Raw genomic sequence first — 5552 nt, 5'->3', positions numbered from 1 at the left:
AAACCACAGTAATAATTTACTTGTGTATACCAGACTTTTTTAAATATATATATTTGCGGCTGAACAGTGAGTGACACACTCAAACTGTTTTTTTTAGATACAAATGGCCAATAGAAATGCAAAACCACACTTCTGTTTCTCTGGCCTACACCAGACTATTTTCAACAGATATATTTGTGTCTGAAAAATCAGAGGAACACTTTTTTTTTTTTGGGGGGGGGGGACACCAAAAGGTTAATAAGATGGGAATTTGTACATTGTGAAGGAGGAAAAAAAAAGAGGATTTAGATAAAAAAAGGAATTTTCCTGGCCCCTGGGACCTGGAGCTAAGAACAGCAATTTCAGCAACAGGAGCAGCACACAGGACTGTAATGCAGCGTTTGCTGGTATAACCACTGCGTCTCCTATACAGGCTGCCTGCCTGCCTGCCTGATATACCTGGGATGGCTATTAGTCCTGAGAAGGACTGTTTGTTTGATCTGGCAGCCTTTACAGACCCTACACTAACTATTTTGCAGGATATATCTCTCCCTAAATCAGCAGCGCTGTCAATACACTGTCTGATCCGGAGCGACTGTGTCCAAGATGGCGGCGCCCGGTTTTAAATACTCGAGGTGACCCTGTGTGGCCAGCCAATCACTGTAATGCCCACAAACAACATGGCTGCGGCATTACAGTGACTGGCTGGCAATCCCTGCATGTTCATTGGCTCTGTAAAGAGCGCCAAACATGCAGGGCGGAGACCCGAGCTCCCGCCCGAGTAACAAGGAAATGCTCGGTGCTCGCCGAACATCCCGAGTAGCGTGATGCTCGGGCGAGTACCGAGCAGTGTCGAGCATGTTCGCTCAACACTAATTATGATGAAAACAGGTTTTAAAGCTGTTCTGCAAATGTATATCTAATACACAGTGGTAAATTAATATCTCCTCCCTTTTTATTCCACAAGTGTGCCTAAAGTTCCATGATATCAAAACAAGGACAGTTTTAAAATGTTGATGAAATCTCGCTAATAATTAGCTGGATCTCTTTGCTGGAAAATGGGTGAGAAAAAAGAAAATGCAAAACTTCTGCTCACCCAGAAGTCACTAAAGATTTTTCATGGTGTGCTAAAAGTTTCCATCGGAAAGATAATTCAAGTAGAGTTGGTGCAAATCAAAGTTCATATCCCAGTCCATCAGTCACGGCAGTGGTCTGTGTTCGCTGGAAAAAAGGAGGAGTTGCACCACATACCTGATGGTACCCTCTGGGCTTTTTTTGATTGGTGGTGTGACGCACAAGTGACATCGCACCAGGCTGAATAATCAAAAGAAGATCTACAGTTGCTGTTAAGCTGGGTCTACAAATCCGATCCAAAGATTGCTGACCATTTCCATAGGGGATAGACTTGGGAATGTGAAAATTAATCTACTCAGATAATTAGTCAAAATGTTAGATGAATATAGACATAGTCGGCAGGATTTGAACCTGCGTGGAGAGACCCCAATGGATTTCTAGTCCATCCCCTTAACCACTCAGCCACAACTACTCAGACGCTGTTTCATCCTTATGAGTTTTACTCCTTTTCTTATAACACCATGATCAATATCAGTGATTATCCTTCTGGAAGATATTTCAGAAAAAGGAAGATTTCAATTGGAAACAAAATTCCAGGCCTCACTGAAATGTAAACATCTGATTTAAAGGTATCATCAATTGGAACCTTCTACAGTTCAAGGTTTTTCAAAATTCATAAGGTGGATTTCAAGTGACTTTGTTCCAAACACCTCCTGAAAAAGGCTTTGAAAATGCTCAAAAGTTTGAACAGATTCATTTTCATGCAAAAAGACTTGCTGTTCATATGATCAGGTATTGAGCGTCTTTTAACCTCATCAAGTTTCCCAAAACGCCAAGCGGTTAACAGAAGTGAGCATATCATATTTCAGATATATTTTGCTTGCTTTATACTTGCAATACAAGTCAATGAGAAGGTTAGAAAGACCCCTGGAAGATTCCTGAGTGACGATCGCAGCATTTTGCGAGCAAAAAAAGAACGAAAACAAACTCAATCAATGCCCAAAACAATTCTTAGAAAAACATCACCAAACTATGTTTACAAAAATGCTGGAAAGCACTAAAAAGGGTGATACATAAATAGAATGGCTGTTGTTTCTTGAAGCCGTTTCGGTTTGAAATCCTTGTCTGTTTCAACGACCTGGAAAAAGTGTCATGCGAACATTGGCACAAGTCATAGAGTACAGTTGCTTGGTGTGACATAGATGGTATGAGTTTTGCTTCATGAAGTCTAGTTTAACTTTTGAGTTAAACTTTCTTGATAGATAGATCTTTTTTGCCATGTGGATTTTAACTTTCTCTTTTTATGTTAAACCATGTGCATTGGCAAATTGAGAGTGAGCAGAAAAGATAAAACTGCTGTGCACGAAGAATTTCTCAGGTTCCACTGAGACTTGAACTCAGATCACTGGATTCAGAGTCCAGAGTGCTAACCATTACACCATGGAACCATAAGACCAATAGAGCTGGCTGGATTTTCTTTTGAAAACGGTAAAAGACCACGTGTAAATTGTGGAAATGTGAGAAATTCCCTCTGAATTCAGTGATCTGAGTTCAAATCTGAGTGGAACCTGGGAAATTCATGCATTATGATGAAAACAGGTTTTAAAGCTGCTCGGCAAATATATATCTAATACACATAGGTAAATTAATATCTCCTCCCTTTTTATTCCACAAGTGTGCTTAAAGTTCCATGATATCACAACAAGGACAGTTTTAAAATGTTGATGAAATCTGGCTAATAATTAGCGTGCTGGATTTATTAGCTGGAAAAAGGTTAGAAAAAAAGAAGTTGCAAAACTTCTGCTCATCCAGAAGTCACTAAAGATTTTTCATGGTGTGCTAAAAGGTTCCATCGGAAAGATAATTCAAGTAGAGTTGGTGCAAATCAAAGTTCATATCACAGTCCATCAGTCACGGCAGTGGTCTGTGTTCGCTGGAAAAAAGGAGGAGTTGCACCACATACCTGATGGCAGCCTCTGGGCTTTTTTTGATTGGTGGTGTGACGCACAAGTGACATCGCACCAGGCTGAATAATCAAAAGAAAATCTACAGTTGCTGTTAAGCTGGGTCTACAAATCCGATACAAAGATTGCAGACCATTTCCATGGGGGATAGACTTGGGAATGTGAAAATTGATCTACTCAGATAATTAGTCAAAATGTTACATGAAGTTAGATGTAATCAGCGGGATTCGATCCTGCGCGGGGAGACCCCAATGGATTTCTAGTCCAATGCCTTTACCACTCGGCCACAACTACTCAGACGCTGTTTCATCCTTATGAGTTTCACTCCTTTTCTTATAGCACTATCATCAATATCAGTGATTATCCTTCTGGAAGACATTTCAGAAAATGGAAGATTTCAATTGGAAACAAAAATCCAGGTCTCACTGAAATGTAAACATCTGATTTAAAGGTATCATCAATTGGAACCTTGTACAGTTCAAGGTTTTTTAAAATTCATAAGGTGGATTTCGAGTGACTTTGTTCCAAACACCTCCTGAAAAAGGCTTTGAAAATGCTCAAAAGTTTGAACAGATTCATTTCCATGCAAAAGGACTTGCTGTTCATATGATCAGGTATGGAGCGTCTTTTAACCTCATCAAGTTTCCCAAAATGCCAAGCGGTTAACAGAAGTGAGCATATCATTTTTCAGGTATTTTTTGCTTGCTTTATACTTGGAATACAAGTCAATGAAAATGTTAGAAAGACCCCTGGAAGGTTCCTGAGTGACGTTCGCAGCATTTTGCGAGCAAAAAAAAAAACGAAAACAAACTCAATCGATGCCCAAAACTATTCTTAAAAAAACATCACCAAACTATGTTTACAAAAATGCTGGAAAACACTAAAAAGGGTGATTCGGGAAAAGAATGGCTGTTGTTTCTTGAAGCCGTTTCGGCTTGAAATCCTTGTCAGTTTCAACCAACTGGAAAAAGTGTCATACGAACATTAGCACCAGTCATAGAGTACAATTGCTTGGTGTGACATAGATGGTATGAGTTTTGCTTCATGAAGTCTAGTTTAACTTTTGAGTTAAACTTTCTTGATAGATAGATCTTTTTTGCCATGTGGATTTTAACTTTCTCTTTTTATGTTAAACCATGTGCATTGGCAAATTGAGAGTGAGCAGAAAAGATAAAACCGCTGTGCACAAAGAATTTCTCAGGTTCCACTGAGACTTGAACTCAGATCACTGGATTCAAAGTCCAGCGTGCTAACCATTACACCATGGAACCATAAGACCAATAGAGCTGGCTGGATTTTCTTATGAAAACATTAAAAGACCACCTGTAAATTGTGGAAAAGTGAGAAATTCCCTCTGAATTCAGTGATCTGAGTTCAAATCTCAGTGGAACCTGGGAGATTCATGCATTATGATGAAAACAGGTTTTAAAGCTTTTCTGCAAATGTATATCTAATACACATTGGTAAATTAATATCTCCTCCCTTTTTATTCCACAAGTGTGCTTAAAGTTCTATGATATCACAACAAGGACAGTTTTAAAATGTTGATGAAATCTGGCTAATAATTAGCGTGCTGGATCTATTAGCTGGAAAATGGGTGAGAAAAAAGAAATTGCAAAACTTCTGCTCATCCAGAAGTCACTAAAGATTTTTCATGGTGTGCTAAAAGGTTCCATCGGAAAGATAATTCAAGTACAGTTGGTGCAAATCAAAGTTCATATCACAGTCCATCAGTCACGGCAGTGGTCTGTGTTCGCTGGAAAAAAGGAGGAGTTGCACCACATACCTGATGGTACCCTCTGGGCTTTTTTTGATTGGTGGTGTGACGCACAAGTGACATCGCACCAGGCTGAATAATCAAAAGAAGATCTACAGTTGCTGTTAAGCTGGGTCTACAAATCCGATCCAAAGTTTGCAGACCATTTCTATGGAGAATAGACTTGGGAATGTGAAAAATGATCTACTCAGATAATTAGTCAAAATGTTACATGAAGTTAAACATAGTTGGCAGGATTTGAACCAATGCGGGGAGACCCCAATGGATTTCTAGTCCATTGCCTTAACCACTCGGCCACAACTACTCAGACGCTGTTTCACTCCTTTTCTTATAGCACCATGATCAATATCAGTGATTATCCTTCTGGAAGATATTTCAGAAAATGGAAGATTTCAATTGGAAACAAAATTCCAGGCCTCACTGAAATGTAAACATCTGATTTAAAGGTATCATCAATTGGAACCTACTACAGTTCAAGGTTTTTCAAAATTCATAAGTTGGATTTCAAGTGACTTTGTTCCAAACACCTCCTGAAAAAGGCTTTGAAAATGCTCAAAAGTTTGAACAGATTCATTTCCATGCAAAAAGACTTGCTGTTCATATGATCAGGTATTGAGTAGAGATGAGCGTTGTTCTACTCGAACTGTTCGCCAATCTCAAATTCGAGCTGTTTTGGGCGGTGTTCGAGCCGTTCGGCGAGCATGAACAATTTGAGAAAAATTCGGCTGTTCGAGGTTATGTTCGATAACTGTTCGTGC

The 5552-nt window shown here is 39.4% G+C and overlaps 4 non-coding genes across 4 annotated transcripts; all 4 read right to left on the bottom strand.

The window, feature by feature from the left end:
• Window positions 1–2429: 2429 nt before the first annotated feature.
• Window positions 2430–2501, bottom strand: TRNAQ-CUG (transfer RNA glutamine (anticodon CUG)). The gene has a single exon. It is a non-coding gene; the product is annotated as a tRNA-Gln (tRNA).
• A 728-nt stretch (window positions 2502–3229) lies between these two features.
• On the bottom strand, window positions 3230–3311 carry TRNAS-AGA (transfer RNA serine (anticodon AGA)). Its single transcript has one exon. It is a non-coding gene; the product is annotated as a tRNA-Ser (tRNA).
• A 905-nt stretch (window positions 3312–4216) lies between these two features.
• TRNAQ-UUG (transfer RNA glutamine (anticodon UUG)) lies at window positions 4217–4288 on the bottom strand. Its single transcript has one exon. It is a non-coding gene; the product is annotated as a tRNA-Gln (tRNA).
• A 728-nt stretch (window positions 4289–5016) lies between these two features.
• Window positions 5017–5098, bottom strand: TRNAS-AGA (transfer RNA serine (anticodon AGA)). Its single transcript has one exon. It is a non-coding gene; the product is annotated as a tRNA-Ser (tRNA).
• Window positions 5099–5552: the final 454 nt, after the last annotated feature.

Source organism: Phyllobates terribilis, unplaced genomic scaffold (assembly GCF_046119375.1).
Source record: "Phyllobates terribilis strain yellow unplaced genomic scaffold, ASM4611937v1 Scaffold_13__5_contigs__length_258822181, whole genome shotgun sequence".
Lineage (NCBI taxonomy): Eukaryota > Metazoa > Chordata > Amphibia > Anura > Dendrobatidae > Phyllobates > Phyllobates terribilis.
Note: the sequence above shows the minus strand (reverse complement) of the source record. Positions and strands in the feature narration are given on the sequence as shown.